This window comes from Anas acuta, chromosome 6 (genome assembly GCF_963932015.1).
Source record: "Anas acuta chromosome 6, bAnaAcu1.1, whole genome shotgun sequence".
Lineage (NCBI taxonomy): Eukaryota > Metazoa > Chordata > Aves > Anseriformes > Anatidae > Anas > Anas acuta.
Window position 1 is genome coordinate 3,768,947 of NC_088984.1, and position 22,121 is coordinate 3,791,067.

General features: G+C 38.9%; 1 long non-coding RNA gene across 3 annotated transcripts in view; it reads right to left on the reverse strand.

Annotated features, from left to right (window-relative positions):
* Positions 1-22,121, reverse strand: part of LOC137858795 (uncharacterized) — a 148,353-nt gene that overhangs the window by 26,254 nt on the left and 99,978 nt on the right. The window contains exons 8-10 of one of the 3 annotated variants that reach the window (XR_011098005.1): positions 20,407-20,500; positions 18,729-18,933; positions 13,083-13,304 (exon numbers count right to left, since the gene is read on the reverse strand). This is a non-coding gene — a long non-coding RNA (uncharacterized lncRNA). Of the gene's footprint in view, positions 1-13,082; positions 13,305-16,713; positions 16,885-18,728; positions 18,934-20,406; positions 20,501-22,121 lie in introns of those variants that run through there. The other 2 variants (XR_011098007.1, XR_011098006.1) reach the window with 2 other exon arrangements.

Genomic DNA, 22,121 nt, shown 5'->3' on the forward strand with positions numbered 1-22,121 from the left:
CAGGAACCAGTAGGCTGTCTGGCAGGAGGAGTTTCTAAATGTGAAAAGGTGGTAGAACCAGGCTATGGGGTGCCGTATAATTCTCACTGCTTTCACCAAGCAGCCCTTCTCATAACACAGGAATTGCACAATAAGGCAAGAGTCGGCCTTAGCAGAGACTGCTCTATGCGGCCTTTGAACAAGCACTGAATTAAAACCCATTGAGAAACTGTTAACAAATTGTATTTTATCTAGCATTACGTTATTTTTATAAAGCCATAATTTCATGCCACACCTTATAAATAATACTTAAGATATTTCTTAAATGGAGCAGGCACAGGAGTTGCCTGAGAATGGTAATTCCATGTATAATTATATACAAACCTGTGAGCAGGTCTACACGCACGTATCAATATATATGGACCTACATATGAATAAATCAATGTCTGCATGTGGGGGGTGCATGTGTGTAGTTCAATATATATTACAATATTAAACTGTTATCCATGCACAAGTATATTTATGTATATATTTCAATTTATTAGAGCTAGGCAGTCCTTTACAGACTTAATAAAGAGCACCAGCATTATAAGCCAAGAACCATTTTTCCCTTTCCCTGTATTATTCAAATTTATTAAACAATATTTCACATTTGTTTGACACAATGTCAAACTCGGGACTCCTAAAGAACTGCTGCAGCTTTGGAACTGTTATGCTTTCTTGGACTTTAATCATTTTTGGCAAGGCTCCATTTCCTGTCAGAAAGTGAAACAGCTTAGGAATGTCATTTTCACGAAAGAAAACAGAGAGAATCCGAGAGGAAGTTCTCCTCCACTCCAGAGCCCCTAAGATACTCAAACACACTCGCAGGAGGGCTGGAATACATCAAACATTAGCAGAGGGAAAAGGACACACTTTTCCCACATTAAAATACATGGATAAAGTTGAACTTTTGCTAAAAATAGTTCCCATGACTAATCCTATTAAGTTTTTAAAAAATTGGGCCGTATCTCCCTTGAAGTCAAATTATTTTTTAACTTCAGAATGACATTAGAAAAAGACTCTAAAGTGCCTTTGCTTAAGTCAAAGTCCCTGAAAGACTTTTTTTTTTTTTTTTTTTTAAGTGAGATATGAAAAATGAAGACAGGAGCATGGATCACAATTCTAAAAGGGCAATTTACCTATTGAAGAGGTGGGGAGTATCAGGCGCTCCCAGATCATCGCTTGTGATTTACTTTTTAGAAGAGAGGCTCCCTAAGGAGGGAGGAGGTTAAAGGGAGCAGATTAAAACTAACCTTTGGCTCTGCCCTCTCATTGCCTATGGAGGCTGAGCACAACTCTGGGGGAAGAGGTCTACAAAACCGTGAAACGCTTTGGGGCAAGAACCACCCCTTTACTTCATTCAGAAGGCTATTTACATAAAAAACACCTTGATTACTTGTGGTGGAGAAACAAGCAATGGTCAGATGTATTTTGAGAACACAACCCACACCCCAACAGGAAAAACCCTCCACCAGCAAAGCTAGCAGTTCCCACTACCTCTTGGCTGCATTGCTCACAGTAAATAAAATTGAGTACTTCTGACTTCCAGGAGATCCACGTACAATTTATGAATTCTATTTTAGGTTCTTCTGGGTGGTTTTCTATCAGACACTGGTTTTATTCCAAAGTTTGTGCCATCTTTTTTCGTTTGTGCTGACACATCAGAAAGACATCCCAAGCTATGGTAACACCAGTTATTTTACAAGGAGAAGAGAAGGAAGCTGGCTGAAAAGGAGGGCAATTCTCCATTTCTAAAGGAAAAGACATTTGCAGCAGGACCCTGAGAAAGAAAGGGTGTTAAGATCTTTCAAGGAATTTTGACCTAAATCCAAACAGCACTCACACACAACCAGAAGAGGTAGGTAGGTGCTCCACTTTCCCTAGAATTTGGTGAAATACCAAGTGATGGGATTCTAGGAGCATTCCAAATGTCTTACCCCTGTGTGCTTTAGTTGCAACGTGTCCCTAAATGTGGGTGGTACAAAACCCAGGGGGACAGGTGATGCCCACAGGACTGGTGCATAGGGCAGGGGGTAGATGGGACCAAACTGGGAGGACATCACAGCATGGTTGTCCACGGGACCCAAACACAGGAGCCCCAGAAGTGAGCACCCAGTGGGAAATGGTGGACAGAGAGTGTGATGTCTTCAAAGAAAAAACTGTAAAGGTGAAAGAAGCTTTTCCACATGCTATGAAATGTTTGCATGCTGCGAGGTCAGGCGTGAAAGATGGCAGGATTCCTCATTAATAAAAACCTTTCTCTAGCTGAAGCCATGGATGAGGCAGGAAGAGAAGGGAAAGTAACATGGAAATAAATTAATGAATCAGCAATAAATCCACACTTCCTACAGTTTGCTCTTGGATTTTTCTATGAATAGATGACAGCGTGAGAGGCTGCGGAATGGATGGGTCACAAAAGTTGTTTCCATAAACCACAGATCACGGTGTAAGTGCATCCTCCATCTACCTGCTGCATAGGACTGAATGGGGAGCGAACACCAACAGCTTTCAAACTTGTGCAGGTAGACAAACAGAAATGCCTTAGGAAAGGGAAAGAGCAGAGCAGGTTGCAGCAGGAAAACGAGCCCCTAGCATGTGCTTTTTCTCCTTGCCTCTCCCACAGTGCAGGTTGGATCCGAGCGGGTGGTCCAAGCATGTTACCCACACACCAGGGGACTGTAAAAACTCTCAGCATCAGCCTACATCTGCTGTCCCGTCTGTCCCCCTCTTTGGTGGAAGGGGAGCTGGGTCATTGCCTGAGCACTCACGAACACACCACACAGACTGCTCCTTCCCCGCCTGGATGCCCCTCTCGCAGCCCTGTTTGGCTTTCTGCACCCAGCCGAGTTTTCGTGGTGCTCTCTGATGTCCCTGGGAGGAGCATCTAACCCTCCCCCAGCCCAAATACAGCAGATATACCTTTGGTTTTCTATCCATACCACTTCCAGTCATCCTGACATTAGCATCTTTCTCAGAGCAGCTTTGCTGCCGAGGAAGCAATCTCTAATTCAGAACTAGGACACGGCATTTGTTTGTTGTTAAAAGCATAACTTTGTGTGTGCGCTTATAATAACGTCTTGTAGCAAGTTAGTCACCAAGGAACATTTCCAGTCATTTATTTTCCAGCACAGACTACTGGTTTCCATGGCTATATTCCACAGGAAAAAAAAAAAAAAAAAAAATCCAATTTCATGTGTAGATGAAATACTTCAAAGTCCCAACCACTCAAGCCATCACTAACACATGCAATAATATAAACTGGAATGAATTTTCAGGATGTAGTAGGCTAAAACTCAGCAATCGGCGCGGCGGGGTTGCAGCGCACTTTGACACCGGCCCTCCCCGTCCCCCTCTCCCCACACCCACTAACTCTTCCTTACCTCATCTCCGCCTCGTGCTCAGCCCCGTCTGACAGCAGCTGGCAAGCTCTGGCTGACGCAAGAGCCCGTGAGCTCGTACAAGCTGAGGCTCTGCCCGCTCTTCCCACCACGCTGCCGGCACCGTGAGTGCCGTCGATTTCTGCTGGAAACCTCCGAAGAAGTTCAGCGCTCCTCTGAAATGGTCTCGTTCCTCACACGCTCCTCTTTGGTGTTGCTTTGGCCCACGATGTAGGGGGTATTCTTTATTTCCGCTCTGTCCCATGTTGTAACAATCACGTTTTCCTTAAATCTCTCCAATTTCTCCCTCGTAGTTGGAAGGATCTGCATGCTCGCTCCTGGCTGTGGGGCTTGAACTCTTACCAAGGCTGTGATCGCTGCCTTTGATGAGGATGGCATGCAACATTTTGCACAGTTCCCTGTCTAATTGACATCAGCCTCTTTCAGCTCATGCAAAACATAGCAGCTTCCAGCGTGTTTCTTCATCCCTCGCGTTTGCCGCCTCACTCGTTTCATTGGCTCCATGCACTGCTCTCCCTGACTGCACCAAATCAAGATGAAGATTTTGGGGCTTGTATTCAAGGACCTATTTAACTCTGTCACCATTCAAACCCATCTTTAACTTCATGATGCCACTTATGCTTCCCTGTCCATTCAGGCAAACTCTGGCACTCTGTTTATCTCAGAGACATCCACAATCACACCGTTAATAAGATATTAAGCAACCACCACCATGACCACTTTTGATGTGCTGCATCACATAAATCTCAGCCTTTTTGCATTCCCGTTGCTATATGTGCCTCTGAAACAGTAGTGCACACATTACCCTTCGCCCTCCTGCCTTTGTCCCAGCCTCGTACCTCCCCAAGGGTGTCACATGCAGCCATCCATTTATCTTCCCCTTTTATTAACTCACTGAGGCCTTCAGAGATGGTCAGAAGTTTTTGTGTTCCCCCTGCCCAATTTCCATTTATATCCAGAACTTTGCAAGCCCAACACAATCTAATGGGCAGGAGAAGGCCTGATCCCAGATTGCTTTACAATGCCTTGAGGGGCTGATTCACCAAAGTTTGATGCTCTGACGAACAGCTTGCTGCAGCTCTAATGGTAAGGCATATAAAATGCATCATACATTAAATTTAATGTTGCCTCATTAGTCTTAATTAGATTCCTACATTACACCAGGATTATAGTTTCTTCGTGTTTATGTTTGCTCCTAAAATAAAATCTACACTAGACAACAGTTCAGTGTACTTTCTAACCTTTGAATAAATGTGCCCTGAATTGATACCTATCAATATTCTTAACCTTGAAGACATAGAAATTAGGCAATCCTACCGCTATCTTTCAAACAGAGAAGCTATGTCAGTCACAAAAGAATAAATTTAAAGAAAAAAGTACAGTAAGCAGATGTTAGTAATTACTTATCTTGTGTTTTAAAGGGGTGATTGTTCCAAACAAGTGGATGGCTTTTCCATTTCTGTTGAATATGCTTTCATAGTTCTCCCTCACACTAATTAATATTGTCTCCTGGTTTTCACAGTTTATTTTCTTTCAGTTTATTTTCACAGTTTATTTTCTTTCTTTTTATTTTCTTTCTTTCATATTATTTCAGTTTCTTAAAATTCATTTTAAGATGAAGCCTCTAATTCAGCATTGGAGCTTGGCTAGATGTTGAAGTAAAGCACACTCTATGATTAGACATAATGATCATGTCTAATGACCAGGACCATGGCACGTCAAAGGCTGGTAATGTCTCAAAGGAAGATGACCTGAATCATGCTTTTCTCTACTAACAAACATGCCTCTACCCACTGCATTTCAAGTAACCAGTATTGACAGTCCCATCTGAAATGGCACTTAGATTTAAAATAAATAATTATGAATATGTGGGGTCTATTTTATGGTAGTGGGACTAAGATAAAACAAAGTGGATTTTTTCCTTTTTTTTTTTTTTTAATAAGAGAGAGCCTGGTTTTGCCAGAATTAATTAAAAGTTTCTTTTCAGAACTTTTATATATATATATACAATGCTTTTAATAAATTGTTGGAGTAGTCCATTTTTCTTATTGCGCTTAGTTTAACAAGCAACCTTAAAACACACACACACACAAAAAATAAAGTTTAAAACATAGCAAAACATTTTTTTAATGTCAGTCTGAAGCTTGATTGTTTCAAACACTGAGAGGATGATAGCTAGTTTATAAAATGTTTTCATTCTTAATATTTTGGCCCAGTTCTTGCCATGAAATAGTTCAGCCTCTTTAAACTATTTCTCACCCAGAACAGTCATACATGTTTATCTATTTCTTTCCAACTGACTTATCCAAGCATCCAGAGTAGTATGAGAGCGAAGACAAGCCAATTAACATTATTGCCAGTTAGTGTTCCACTGATATTTTTAAGAGCGTTTCATTTCATGTCCTATACCATTAATTTGATAAAAGTCAATTAAAAAAAAAAAAAATCATTTGAATTTGCTTGTGGACAGTCTTTCTTGTTAATTAAAATTTCAGAAATACTATAAAAAGATAGTGTAATTGTATGCATTACGTATAGTTTGTTTAATGTTTTAACTGAAGTTTTTTGTCTTTTATGAATTTTCCTTTTTCAGAAATGTTTGCAGAAAACTGAGCCGTTGTTGTGTACTCAAATAGAAATGCACATATTCCAGTGGTCTCACCAGGTACACAGAAATAATATTATTTCCTCTGAGATAAAAACAAGCTGACTTAGGCTTTGAAAAAAATAAAAATAAAAATCCATTCCTTTGCTCAGGAAATGGGGAAATACTTATGAAAATTTTCAAAACCTGTCTGGCTTTACAAGTAGATCAAAGTCTAAATATTTGTATCACAGACAATATCAAAGCAGTCATCTAAAACAGAGATTTGACAGCATCTATCCCCATGCACATTAGAGTGCGCAAGTAGCGACTTCGTCCAAACTCAAATTTTAACTTTGCATCCGTCTATGCTACTGTCACACATTCTCCCTAGGACTGATCTTCAGAAAGGCCCATGTGACCCAAGAAGAAAAAGGTTTACATTTCCTAAAATCCCCTAATCCTGCCTTTCTACAGCCTCTCCATAAATTGCTACCTTTTCTTGAGAGGATAAAAAGCTCAACAGTTTCTTCAGTGCTTTGAGGACTTTGTGGTATTATATTCACCAGTGAGAAAGAAGAAAAAAAGACCAGGTGTCTCTTGTGGCAAAATGCAGCTATGGAACAGCTTAAATACTAAACAAACAAACAAAACCCAAAATGCACAAAATTACTACTATTTTCATGAAGAATTCTGAGAATATCAAATTCAGTAAATATGGATGAGGGACATGTCCATGGGCTACTGACGGGTTCACAGGAGGTAGGAGGACTGGATTCACAAAATAATTACCTTGAGCAGATGATATCATATAAAATTACAGTACAGCATTAAGCACCTGAAACAAATCCAGGAGAGGAAGGAAAACAGTGGCAATTGGATGATTAGCTGATAATTATGGAGAAGATACAGATACCTGAGAATTATGCAGAAGATATGGATGCCTGAGAACAGATCCATCACTTTCAATCTTAAAACTAAACAAAGTTTTCTAGAGTTTGTAAAATTTTGCAGAACTGCTTCTTTTGCCAAAAAGCCCCCAAAAAGTTGACTTTGTCTCTTGCATGGATGCAGTACAAGGCAGAACACTGCCAAGCAGCATGCATGACTCTCTCCTCACTTTCCCTAATGCAACATCAAGGAAAACAAATAATAGATGTTGTAGGAAGGTTGGGGGGTGCTTCTTGTGTTTTAATTACCTCAATGCCCTGGCTGGCCAGCCATGCTGGGCTGTGTTTGAGGAGGGGGGTGCAAGCCCCAGGCACCCCATGCAGACTTCCAGCTGTTGTGGGGAGAGCAGCTCCTGCTCGGCAAGCAGGGAGGAGGCGATGAGGGTGGTGGCCTCCCCAGCAGGAGCTGCTCTGTGGAGCAGAGCTGGCAGGAGATGAGAGGTACATCTTGCTCTGAAAGGAGCTGCAGCAACTTCCTCCAGAGCAACGGGGAACTGAGCAAAGAGACGCAGCACACTAAATCACAGCTCCTTCCTTCCAGGCTTTTCCAGGTGAGGAGCAGCTGAGTGCTGCTCTGCACCCTGGGAGAGCACAAACAAGAGGCCGCTCTACCCCATCACCACCTCTCCATGCCTCTGGTTTGATCACAGCCTTCTCACGTGGGTGGGGGTTTCTTCCCGTTGGGATTCATCTGAGGCATAAGGACAACTCTGGGAAATCACCCAGAAATGGATTAATTAATTTATTCTGCCTTTGGAAAGAGAGTTTGAATGCTTCCGGGATCAGCCGCTCTCCTTGCATGCACATTAACTGCTTTGGCAAGAGTGCCTTAGCCCAATTTGGTTTGAGTGACAAAAGTTAATTTTATTGATGCGCAGCCTTCTGTGATGCTAGGTAGGAGGTCCGACAATGCAAATCAAATGGCTTCTCCAAAAATATCACAGTGATTGATAATGAAACAGTGAGGCAGATTTTTGTACACTTTTGATCCTACCACAAGCAAACTCTAAATTTAGACATGAGAATTAAAATAACAATATAAAAAAAAAAATGCCATGTTTCCTTAAAATTGATCAGTGAAAGATATACATAGCTTAGCAAAGATTAATGTGATTTAATGAAGATTATTTTAAATACAAAACAAAACCAGAATAAGTAGGATTTTTTAAAAGGGAAAAAAAAAAAAGAAAAAAAAAAACTTATCTTGAAACAAGCCTAGGTATAGAAACTTGTTAACTATGTTATTAAAGTTTAATTTCGGTTTTAATGGAGAGGTCATACACTGCAATTTTATTTCACTACTGTATATTACTACACATATACAGATACATGTTAACTCTTAAGTTAGGTGTGTAAGGAACAGATCTGGAAGCACTTGAACATGGAAGTTGACTGACAGTTACAAGAAAGGCCTTTATTATATTTTCATATTTTGTTTCATTAATCATGTATGTTCATTAACCAATCATGGTAATTTATTATGCACTGTTTCAAGACATCTTGCGCTACAATGGTGTCATTTTCACTTTGATCATCTACAGATCTCATGAGATGACATTTTCAACCACGGAGCCTGGCTCCTCTGCTGTACATGCTGCATGAAAGTGCAGGTAGAGATTCAGAAGTGTTAAAAAAAAAAAAAAAAAGTCTGTGGTGCAACAGAGTCTGCAAGATACAAAAATTAATTATGTAGCTCAAAGATAACAACCCACAAATTAGGTAGAAATATTCAGGTGAAGTGATTTGCACATGATTTTAATAGCGGATAAGAAACAAGAGGAGATGTTATTCATTTTGTCATGTAATATTTGATCATTAAGTGTTTTGCCAGGTTGTATCACAGTCGATCTATACAACAATCTGAATAACATACTCTTTACAAAACAACCTAAGAATGTTCTCAAAAGTCTTGGCTTTCATCACTCCGCTATTGCATTTACATAGTGAGAACCTAAATATATGTTTATCAAAAGAGAGTTAGGGGTACCATTACCATAACATAGTACTTCCTTTTCCCTTAGTCTAATGGTCGCTGCAAGAAACATTGTGAACCTAAGTATTAGATAGAGGCTGATTTTATGGAACTAAGGTTTACAACTTCTTCACTGTTCGTTTCTGCCTTCTATTGCACCTTTCATAAACCTACTGATTAATATCAAACAGTGAGCAACTCTGACAAGCAGGATTACTAATCCAACGTAACTGTTTATAGTGTGAATGAAAAAAGTACTCCATTTCCAGCCACTGCACTTAATAATAAATTCCTGTTGTACTTAAATGTTGAAGGGATTACATAACTGTCAAAATTCCCTTAAATGTTAAGGGTAGTAATCATATTAAAGACATACTATACAGAAGCAAAAGCAAATGTCAGTTTAGTTATTATTACCATATTTGCATGGAGTTTTAAAACATAAGGGCAGATTCCTAAACACGTCAAATTTGTGCTCGTTGTGGTGGAAGAGCACGCAAGGAGGAGAAGTAGCTGCAAGCCCCACCAGTCAGGCTGCAGCCGTGTGCCATATAAGGGTCAGAAAAAGGAGCTTCACGTGCCGTAGCATAGCCACAGGGCTGTTCTTGATTACACCAGCTGAAACAGTACCACCAGGACAATTGTGCCAGAAAGGCGCAGAGGAATGCCACACATTCCTCTTCCCTCTCTCCCTCTTCCGCTGTGCATACTTCACGCGAGAAAGCTGTTAGATTGGCTCGATACCATCCCAGGACAATTCCGAAGTACCCACTTAAGACATGCTTATGACAACTGCGGCCCTCTTAGGTATCCTAAGACAGTGATAGCCAGGAATCTGGTGCAAAAAAGTCAAACATGCAGATGCTTGTACGTGCAGTCTTCTGATGCTTTTCCTCTGACCCTCACTATTGGCTTTAATGCTCTGCATTAAACACCCTGGAGGCAATTAATGACTTATTAACAAGCAGTGCTATGAACTGTCAAATGTTTCCAGAAATACTTCTGATAAATTAATTAAACAGTTTATTTAAATAAAATAAAAATAAATAAAAATAAATAATAATAATAATAAAAAAAAAAAAAAACAATGAAGACCTCGCTCTCAAATTGCACTCTATATTTGACTCCTCTGCATAGGAGTCATTTGCAGGATTAAAACCTGAGCCTGGCATCTCCCCACGCTACGATTATTGGCAAAGAAACAATTATTTGACTGTCTTCCAGCACTCTTTTAAAGGACTGGGGTTATTCATGCAGAACCCCACCCTACATCCAGCAAGACAAGAGGAATGCTTGCACATGGAAGTTATGTGCACGCAACGAACCTCTTGTTCCCAAGTTAGAAATGGGACCCCATTATTAGCATTCCTGATATTCATAGCACTGCTCACGTTCCACAGCACCCAGCAGTGCTCAGCCAGCAGCCTCAATTAAAAAAATGTATTTGCATGGCTTTTACGTGATTATAAAACCAGTTTTTTAATATAATTTAATAATACAATTTTCTGAATTGCTCACCTGTGGAGCCCTGCTGGAGGTAGGGCTCCATTCATAAGTCTCAACCAAAACATGAATGCCAGTGTTGCTGGTTGCCACCAACATCCTGGAGGAGCATCATCTCTATGGCAGCACCCAAGTCCCTCCCTCCAGCACTCACTGTATGGTGTCTCTTAGAAATCACCCACTTGAATACTGCCACAAATGTCAGCTTTGGCTTATAATAAACAGAACAATGACAAGGCAAGAAGGAGAAATGTTATTAATTCACTGCACATTAACGTCCAGGGAGAGTTATAACATACTTGACACCTAAAAACTAAGTATTGTCTGGTAACCTTCTTAGTGCTGGGCGTAAAGCAGTCTTCCATGGCTAGAGAATCCCTGAGATGTCAAACATTTTCCTCCACAAACTCAAAAATTCAAAACATTTCCAATAATATACGTATAAGAATAGAGATGGCTCTGGACAGGGTCTGGAGAAGGTCAAATTGCATTGAAACCTCATCTCTTTTTTTAGGTTAGTTATTGCTATGGCAGTAGTGATAAATATTTTGTGAAAAATATAAATAAAGCAGGCTGGATGTTGCATACTCAGATTGGGTGTCACCAGAGAAGTTTTTTTTTTTTTTTTTTAAAAAAAAAAAAAGGAGAGAAAAATTTCTAGGAGGGATTTTGGCAAAAGCATTAGTGTGGAAAGCACCATGGGAAGCGCATCATCCCTAACATGCACAACAAGCTGCAGCGGGTTCCCTGTCATCATGGCTATGAGCCTTTTTCCTCTCCCTAACTTCTGGCCCTGCCTCTGTGTCAAGCTCTTCCCTTACAGGAATTTTGATGGGGGAAATTGCCCGTGCTCCTATTTCTCAACATTCTTTGACCAACTGTCAAAACAAACTGTTTTTTTCAAATTAAATTTTTATTTAGGGATTCTTTTTAAATCTCCAATTTGGTGCCTGTCCTCAAACAGGGGAGAGGCTCAGCAGATGGTTACCTTAGGAGGTTTTCGGAGCACTGGGAAGGTTTGAAGAGGGAACCCCACACTCCACCACAGGAACCTGAGGTCTCTCCAGTCCACTGACATCTACCATCTAATGCCTGATGACAAGGCAATGGAGACGGCGTGTTTCAGCTACGTTTCTAACACTATCAAAGCCCCTTTCCATTGTAACCGAACTGTTCTAATTATGCACATTTCCCTTTGCTGTATTCCTCCAGGTCTTGTCTCACGAAGTGATGTAACTCTTGATTACAGTTCTTGTATTCAGCTTGTACAACGAGGCTGAAATACTCCCTAACACCTTGATGACAAGTACATGGATTTGCCTGGCAAAACAATAACCACGCTAAAGCTCTTTTAACATGCCGGTTTCTTTGCTGAAAGCATCTGCCTATACTGTCAATTCATCCTGTGCCTCTTGGGTGTCTGACTTTAGCATAAGTATGCAAGTCCTATAAATGAATACATGCCGCTGGGGGTAGCACTTACAGTAGAAGAGTATCGTCTCTTGAGTGATAAGGGTGACAGAAGTGCAAAGCAGAGCTGAGTGGATCTGGCACTCACATTGCGAACAACGAAGCATTCGTACTGGAAGATTTTCCCACAGAATGACATGCAATAATTTATTCTAAGCCCTTCCAACTTGTGTGTGTGGTTGTTTTTTTGGTTGTTTTTTTTTTTTTTTTTTCTTCTCCCTCCTCTGCAAAGTTGCTATCTTCTGCAGCTTCTCTCTAAATAATTACTTAAGAGAAGATGCCACTTCTAAAATGAAGTACCTCGTTTGAGAGAAAACTAACCAGTCCAACCAAATAAATAATTGTAGTGAAAATTATTCCCACATGGTTGCATTCCACAAAAGCATGTCACTGTGGGGGGAAAAAAAAAAAAAAAAAGGTAGGCTTTTTTTAATACTAATGCACAAGTTTGTAAAAGACCAAATTTTTAATAATTAGTTATAAATATACATGCAGAGTAAAAATATGCCCCCTGAAGTTTTAAGCAGGAAACACCAATTAACCAATGACAACCCAGCTCTGAGCATTTCAATTTCCTAAAGGTCAGAGCGTGAAAGACTTCCAGATCCCCAATGCTCTGTAGCAAAGAGAAGCATTAAAAACTCTCATCCTGAGCCAGACTTGTTCCCCAACACGTCTACTGTCATGTCTCCAGCACTAGCCACCACCAGATGTTCCAGCAGATGCAAGAGTGGGTGAAATAAAGATGGCTGTAGGACACTCCTTGTCTTCTGGAGACTGAATATTTTCCAACCACACACAAACCCATACTAGCTAGCTAGATAGAGGCACTGTCCTGTCACCAATTTGAGCCATTTGCTGTGATGGGACACTTTCCTGATACCTTACCTCACACTTCTGATGAAAAGGGCAGAAATCAGTGATCCTGCAGTCTGAAGATACTGTGGAAAGTGTGAAACCTCCCTGGTCATTTATGAACAACAATTTTTCTTCCCCCAGCTTCCCTATCCTCCTACCTAAGTCATCTCCTGCCTAGGTTACTGCTTAGCTGCACTGTTCAACTCTTAGTAAAAATGGCTAAGTAAAAACTACAAGTCTTGCACTAGGATTAAAAAAAAAAATAGTAATAAGATAAATAAATCTGTAACAACAGAAACCCAATTAAAGGCAATGGAATACTCTACCTTTCTCCTGGAAACTGCTCAGCCTCAAGCCTACGCACACGCATCCATGAGACGTGCTCCTCTTGCCTTTCTGCTGCCTGGTCTCCAGCTGTTGGTGGTTAGTACAGAAGAGACAGGGCGGCAGATACTGCTCCTCAAAACATTTCTGCTCCTCCATCAGTGACTTGCTATCTTCAGCAACTTGGTCCGATAGCAACTGTTGAGCATGCACCTTCCTTTATACTACAACTCCCAGCAAACAAACAAACAAACTATAACAACAAAGCAGCATTAAAACATGGGAAGCTCTTACTATTACAATCAGTTCTGTTAGTTTTGATTTTGCTCACCAGAAACCTCAAAATATAAGCATAGCCTTCGAAATATAAGCTTACAATGTCTAAAGGTCCCAATTTCTTTTTTTCTTTCTTTTTTTTTTTTTTTTTTAATAGTTAAATGGGAGTCTTATAATGTCCAAATGGAAAAGAAAGTGTAATTTTATTCCAGTTTTAACTATGTAGCAAGGTTGAAATATGGAAATCCTTTAGTAAGTAGGAAATCGATACAATGAATGACCAGCTCGCACATGGCAGTAGAAAAGTGGGAAAGGAGGGGAAGACCTACATCACTTTTAAGAAAAGTAAAATGTTATTTACAGTAGCTGTGTTTGGATTTGAAAGTAAGAGTCCACCAGCAACGAATGTAGTTCACAGCTTCTCCACGTGGTAGTCTTCACAGTTTGCAATCATATTAAAATCACATTTAACAACAGAAGAAACAAAGATTAAAATAATAATAACAAGGAAGTGCACACACACACACACACACAAAAAAAAAATGTTTGGGAAACAATCTTTGCGATCATAAACTGGTATGTTCCATCAGATAGCTATGATGCTCCCAGGGGACAAACTGCAAGAGCACGTGAATCACTGCTCTAAGCATATGCACGTCTTTGTGAGACTGAGTCTTAATAGATTTCTGTAACACATGCATGATTTAAAAAACATACTTTCATTTAAAAGTTCAGTTTTGTAAGCACATCAAAGCTTTGAAAATGTAGATTTATGTCTTTTAATAGTGCATAGTAATAATATTGATATAATTATCACTATTCATATTTGAAGACTCCCGAATACATTTTTTTCAAAGATTACTTTAAATTCAGAATTGGGAGTAAGAAGATCCATAATTTAGTGGGTAGAAGTGGGAGTCGAGATTTCTGGAGCCCAATATTCACAGTATTTAAATGCTGCAGAAAATCAACACAAAGCCCTGAAATGGACTATGGAAAAACTGTTAATTCTCATTACTACCTTTATCCAAAACATAAACTCAATAGACTGAAATTCATATACTTGTGTGTGGTTAAATTGAGTGCTTTGAGATCTCATGACAAGTTAACAAAAGTACAAAGTAATACAGTAAAGATAACATTAATTAGAATTATTAAAATTCATAATCTAATAATAAACTAAGCAGTAGGGACCAAGTTATTGATGGGTGCTTAATATAAGGATGAATGTTAAGAATATTAATTTGGACAATTGAACCCAGTATGTCAAAATTAAAATTTTGTTTTGTTCCCATAAAAGAATAAACTCTTGTGTCTATATACTTTGATTAAACTTAAGATGGTCAATTAGTACTTAACACCAAGTGCTAGGTAAAATGAGTTCTTCCTGGATCTACCAGTGACGTGCTCAGGAGAAAGTCATTTATCTCATATAAAGGTTGCCACACTGAGCAAGGGGTACACAAAGCAATATGTACGCAAAGCTCTGCTGACAGGCAGTAACACAAGTGTCCAGAGGAAGCTACGCCAGTGACCACATCAGCTATCTGCTGCCAGCCTGGGAACTGTGACTAACTTGCACATACATTTGCATAAGTTATATAAAAATGAATGTATAAAGTTATATTTATCTGTACTTATATCTTCTTTGATATGAGTGGATGCTGCTTGTCCACCCACAGTAAAAACTTACAATATTGTAGGCTTATAAATACAGAAAAGAGGAGAGCAAATTACAACAGATTTCTCCTAGGCTACACTTCATATTCTGTTCAGAGGAACAGAGCTGTGGACAGCAGCTAGGAATCATAACACATTGTCAAGGTGGCCATCAACAAATACAGCACTGTTTCCAGTGCTGTTGCATTCCCATGAATAAGGTGTGTGTGTGTGTAGGAAGAAGGTCTGATGAGGCATGATACTAAACTTGACTTCTTCACCTTCATTTCTCAGCATATCCAGGGTCCTCAGACCGTTCCCATTAGTTATGGTTGTCTGCATGCACTGCATCCCATCATATCTTATCCCAAGAGGGGCACAAATGCAAGCAATAAGGGTCTGAGCTACCTCCCACTGAAAGTCAGTGGGAGTCTTCCCATTGATTTCAAAGAGAGCTGAATCAGGTTCTCACTGCATAGTGAGGAAGATGTTCGTTAAGATTTATAAACATGATTCTCTGTTCATCTTTCTGCTTCCTAACTTCATAATCTCAGTTTCCTGGACTAATGCCATGGCTTGCTGTTCTGTAGTTGATTTACAATAAACAGAAGAAAAACTCTGTAAGCTTGTATTTTACTGCCAGTGACACACACTTCAAATTCCTTCTGTATTCTCAATAAGAAAAAAAAAAAAAAAAAAGTTACTGTGTTTTCTCCAGATCTTTGTAGTATCTGGCTTAATCCCTAATTGAAGAAGAGTAGATTGTTATGGAGACACAAATTATATTGTACATAATGAATTTCATCAGAATACAAATATAACAATATTGCTTTTTGCCTTTCAACTGGGGAACATCATATTTTAAACTTGGGAATCATTTAGCTTTCAGATTTCTCAAAGTAGTTGCAAGGAGACTTCGAATTTCAAAGTAATTGCAAGGGTATGTGAAGCTCAAATCCAGCTTAATGACAAAGGGGAAGAGAAACTGAGAAATCTCAATTAGCATAACCAGCGATAACTAGATTCAGTTTCTGGGTGAACAGTATCAGATCGGTACAAGGAAACAAAACACTAATTTAGAAAATATCAAGATTTTTGGGGAAGAAGGGGAAAAGACCAACAGAACTCAAGGCCAAGCTGCCATTACCTCTCTGAAGCACCACAGCTCAAAGAGAGCCAAATTCACAGAACCATTCAGGTTGGAAAAGACCTCTAAGATCATGTAGTCCAACCTTTAACCTAGTACTGATAAATTGCCCAAATAACAAAGTGACAGACGGAACTTTCTTCATTTGGTTTAGTTTTATTTATCATTACACTTTTCGTTTTGTGTTGAAAGTTGCCCAATGGGTAAAGCTAATAGGTTTAATTTCAGGAAGAAAATTAAGAATAGAAAAGTCCAACTAAGAAAACAACTCATCCCCATCTATATTGTGCATATTCTACAATACTGACTCTCCAGGGAGCATAACCTAGTAGGTAGCTGTGCTAGCATCTTGGGATATATTTGTTGTTGTTGTTATTCTGTATGCAAGCACGGATCTCAGTAAGTAGAGGATTAACACATTTTTTTGAAACTTTTATTGTGTACCCAATTGAACATGAACATCTTCTTTGGATAACACAGTATAAATTACCTAATTAAGACACATGATCTGTGTAGTAAACCCACATATATAAAACATGTGCAGCAAGCAGTTTTTCAGCCCAAATGTGTCACTGGATTGTTGCTTTTTTTTTTTTTTTTTCAACTTAGGAAAAAGAAGTATACCACATGTAGACTAATCGTCTCCCAGATTTCCTTTTTCTTTTTTCTTTCAATTACAAGGGCATTGTCATTACACAAGTCCAAAACCAAGTTCCTCCTTGCTGGGAGATTTGCAATTTATTTTCCGATTTTAACAGAAAGGAAAGAAAGAAAGAAAAAAAGAAAGAAAGAAAAAAAAAAAAAAAAAAAAAAAAGGTTAGTTATGTCCATCTTCAAAAGTTGACAGGTATTTATGATCTCATAAATTTATGTATGGCAACAATGTAGATAATTCTATACATAGATAATTATTTGTGATAAATCAACTATTATAGATAATTCTATACAACCATAAAACTATTGCTGAATTAAAAAATTGCATGAAAAAGAGTAAACATAGCACATATACTGCCAGCAGGATGAAGTCCCAAAGGATGTGTGCAGTCCTTAGGATGTAAAATGGAGAATGGCATGTAGCAGCAGAGAATGGCTGTCACCTCTGTGCACAACGTCAAGAAAGTCATTATGATTATGGAAAAAAATACTTAAAAAAAAAAAAAAGTCAATTTCTTGCATTCACACAGTAAAAAGTATAGCAAAAAAAAAAAAAATTGAAAAGAATTGACTTTGAAAAAAACACCAAAGTTATTAAGAACACGCTTTACAGATTTAAACTCCATCTGCTTCATTTATAAAAGAGAAGGGTTTTGATATGAGATAACTTTTAATCAAGAATAAACAAAATCCAAAATTTGGAAGTTAAAGCTAAAGAAATTTAAATGAGAAATATTTTAAATAATGAAAAAAAAAAATCATATCACCATATTAAAACTGATTCTTTCCTGAGGAGGAATATTTGTCAAGCTGAAGCTTTAAGAGATATAAGTTGAAACATAAATTAGAAATCTCATGTTGATGTTACTGGACAAAGCCCTATGGCCTGTAGATCAAGAGGTCAGACTAGTCCCTTCTGACCTTTAAATACAAAAGCAGCATTTTTATTTAGCACTTCTATCATTTGTATTGTGTTCGTTAGTCCTGAGAGTTCCCAGTCACAATTAAACTCTGCATCTTGGAAGACCCTGAGCAAAAAGAGATTTCATGAGCTGTCCCCAGGAGTTTATAGTCTTAAAGTTCAGTTTTGCAACTTGCAGTGAATACGGTCCCACATAAGTGGAATCATTTTCCCAAATTCAATGATAACGCAATAGCGAAGTTTATTATAATGGTATTTCTCTCATTTTGCCATCACAGTATTTGGGAGTTTGACTGCATTCCTTGTTAAGTAGCCTATTCTGTTTTGCTCATGCAAGACTCCAAATTGCCATTTACAATTCCTGAGTTTATTAACTTTAAACTCCTGGTGCCAGCTATTTTATATGGCAAGCCAGAAGGCAGGAAGAGGCCTGTGAGTTGCATGACGTGTACGCGTTCCTGGAGAATGCACTGGAGATTTCTCCCTTTGATCTGAACCTCTCTAATACAGGAAGGCTCATCATGTTGGCTAGACAAACTCTGTTTTCACATTTGGAGGCCTTAAATGTCTCCAAGTTACCCAAGAAAAGATTTACTAATCCTCATTTTGGAATACCCAACCTAATGGGGTGTCCAAATTTCAGTCTTCAGCTGAACAAGTCATGCTTCCCAGCTCTCTCCTGTTTGGGGTCTAGTGCCGATGCACATACTTCTGGCTACCGGTGCCAAGAAATTACACATACAGTGCCTCAGCAGTGCAGTTCATGTCCCCAGAATTGTTATATTTCTGATCACCACAATAGTTACTAAAATCTTGTGCTCCAGACTGGTGGGATTCAGTTTCAATTTTTAGCACACTATTTTCACCGCATCCTACACCCAGCCACAGCTTATCTATCATTTGATTCTGACAGATACATATTTTATATTTTGACAAGCAACCCACTTGACTGCTTCCCTGTGACATCATCTTATCTCTGAATGTACCAACCTGTTAATAACTTCATTTTCTGGTTGAATTTTTCCAAATTAAATTAAGCAGGCGAAACATGTTAAGCTCACCAAGTCCTCTTAACACTTCTGCTGAAGGGCATCTTCTGATAGCTTGATTTTGAAAAGGGCAGCATACAACCTGTTCAGAGAGGGATCTGGTCCAAAATATCAGGTTTCTGGAAGGTGGAAGATTTCTTCCTTCACTAAGAAATATAAAAAGGACAAAACACAAAACCAAACAACAAAATTAAATATTAATTATCTGTTAACTAATATCCTAAAGATTATATCATTATTTAATGGTACTTGAAGGAAGCCCTTATAAGATAAAAAGGAGCAATACAATCTAACAAACTAATTTTCAATTTTTCTTCTGTAGATAGAGAGATGGAAGCTAAATATAGTCCAATGTTAGCATGAAATAATTTTCTCTCTATCTTGCAACAATAAAAAGTCAGCAGAAGCTTTTCTTTCATGTTAATTAAAACAATTTTAGGGGGAAAAAAATCTTCTTCCTGGATATACTATATAATGTTGTTAATTAAATATGGGCACTTTTGTACTTATCTTATTCCATAATTAGCTCTTCTGTGGAAGCAATACTGCACTGGACATGAAATCACAGGACAGTGACAACATTTAATTGGATAACATGGACACAAAATCAGAAAATCAGGCTCTTTTCCCAGTTGTGTAGCTCAGAACATTTTTTCCCATTCTGTGCCTCAGCCTTCTGCCATTTAAATTGAAAACGTTGCACCAAAGAGAAGGAAAATCAATATGAAAACATAGCACAACTTATTTTTTCCAGTTGTGTTACAAGCTGTAACACAGCACTCGTGGTTTCTGGAGGTTTCCAATGCATTCAGGTTGCTTGATAAAGAAAACTGGTACTCACAGGGCCACAAGCTGCTGGTGTCCCAGCACCATCACCTCCCCAGCCCCGCATTCCTTGCCCACCTTGGACAAGGGGGTCTTGGTGTTTACCTACACAAATCTGCATGGACCCTGAGAGAGAGAGGAGCCAAAAGGCTCTGACCACTTTTCCTTGGCACCTGAGATCAGCTCCACACCCAGAGGAGGGGTGGGGAGCTGAGAGAGAGGTTGATATTATCCACCCCGGAGTTAAACCCTTGAAAGTCTGCCCAGAGACCTGAGCTGCACAAAATGGCATTGCTTAAATTACTGCTACAATGAAACTTGGTTAGCATTTGTAGCTTACATTGCTTGATATATCCAAAAGCATCCACTTGGGGCCAAATGCTCACTCCACTCAATTCAAGGAGAATATAACTTTCAGTTCTAGCAGGGTGTTAGACTCGAGCAGGAAGTTTTGAAAACACAGTGCGTCTTGTTGGGCTTCATACCAGCAATCTTCAAAGATGCCTAGTGTGAGAAGTGCCACCCAGCACCAGGGAAAGCTGTGAGATGTGCTAGGGGCTGCCAGCACTCCCCATGCTTGTCCCTTCCCTACTCCACTCCTCTCCACAACTAACATTGAAACCAACCTTATATTTATTGGAAAACACATTAAGACCAATTACTAAAGAGCTTGAATTATGATAAACACTTTCATTTTCTTTATCAATGCTAAAAACATTTTCTGACCACGTGTGGCCAGATCCTATTCAGCGTGTTCCTCTAACAGACATATTTCAAATCACTGCAGGCTTTACCTTGGAAAGAAGTCCAGACCTGAGGCAGAACCTGGAATCATAGATCTGCTACTGAAGAGGATGAACCTTTATAAAGTATCCAAAATGCATGCCACTGTATCAGGGAATAAAACATTAAAAATAATAATAATAATAATAATAATAATTAAAAAAAAAAAAAAAACACCAATCTAAGTTTAACTTGTTTAAAACAGATTTAATTAGAACTAATACAAATGCATCTTTCCTATGTGGTTGATCTAATCAACACTGGCAGTTTTAATTACAAGCCTATTTAAGGTGAACATATTGCATTACTGTGAAAAAGATGCATTATTTAACATTGTAGGTGTACCTCCCACTTCTCTATCTGTCACGCAGGCAGTCTCTTTAATAGCTGCTAATGTTATGTCTCATATTCTGAGTTCAATTTTTGAAGTTTCTAAGAACAATCCGATGGAATCCAACCCAAATCTAATAATTGCAATCTATTTTATTTTTTTCCTCACTATTTAGTTTTCACCACAAAGAGAATGACAGGTCTAATATGAGGCTCCTGAAATGTAGTTACATCTAAGCTTCAGCGCTCCAGAGCACATAAAATAAATATATGATCAATGAAATGAAACATGACAAAATGTTTCATATTGATGTTATTTTTCTTTTCAAAACGTCTTTTATGGTTAATGCCCTCAGTCACTTTTTCCATACATTTTCTTTTTTGTAATATATAGCCTTCCTAGTTCTGATTTCAAGTTCAGGGTGCCTGGGGAGAATTGGAAGATTTCTTCAAACCAAGACTGTTCCTTCAGCCTTTCACATGAGAAAATTGTTAGGCGCATTAAAGTATTCCTGACTATGTTGCATTCCTTTGTTCAGAGTGAGTTTTGGGAACACATCCTTTTCTCATTATATTTCCATAAAATATATTTGATCTATTCTATTCTTAGAATACCTCTGATGTGGTCTGTGAATGGAGCACAGTATAAAAATATTTCTTTTTTTTATACGAGACAAAATGTTTCCATTTCTTAGACACATAAAAAGTCACTATATAGCGCTCCACGAAAGTAAAACTTTACAGAACGTTTTGGTATAACTCAGGACAGATCACAAAAGGAATCCATCCCCATCACGTCCAGTTGTAACTCACAGCCTCAACAAATGCACATAGATGGTGACAGAAGGAGAAAGAGGGGAGCAGAGAAAAGGAAAGAGAAATAGAGGAGGAATGAGACCTGGATAATACTACTGGGAAGCAAGTTTATATTTAGAAGCACAGAAAGATGTTAACCATGTGCCTCCTAGAAAAAAATAAATCTGCTGTAATAGTAGTTGACAATAAAATCACCTTTGGAAAAAGCCCTAATACTTTCAGAGCACAGCTCAGGATATTTCCAAATGCAGACAGATGTTTGAAATGTTTACACAGACAGATCACTGCAGCAATTTAGGCATTTTTCCCCCCTTCCCTGCCCTATCTGCTGATTGTTGTCTTCTCTAGGACCTTGAGAAACACGAAGTAGCAGCCGCTCTGCGCAGCTTTCCTGTAGCTCAGGCTTGGCTTGCCTGTTTATTGCTACACCCATAAAATTATGGTTTCGATCAATCTCCTCAGAACCTTTTCTCTCTGAAGTTTTCCACTCGCCCAAGAAGCTCTGCTCCAACCTGGCATGCCGGGGACCCCGGCACCGCACACACCCAGTCACCTCCACTCTGACCACCGCCAGCAGCCC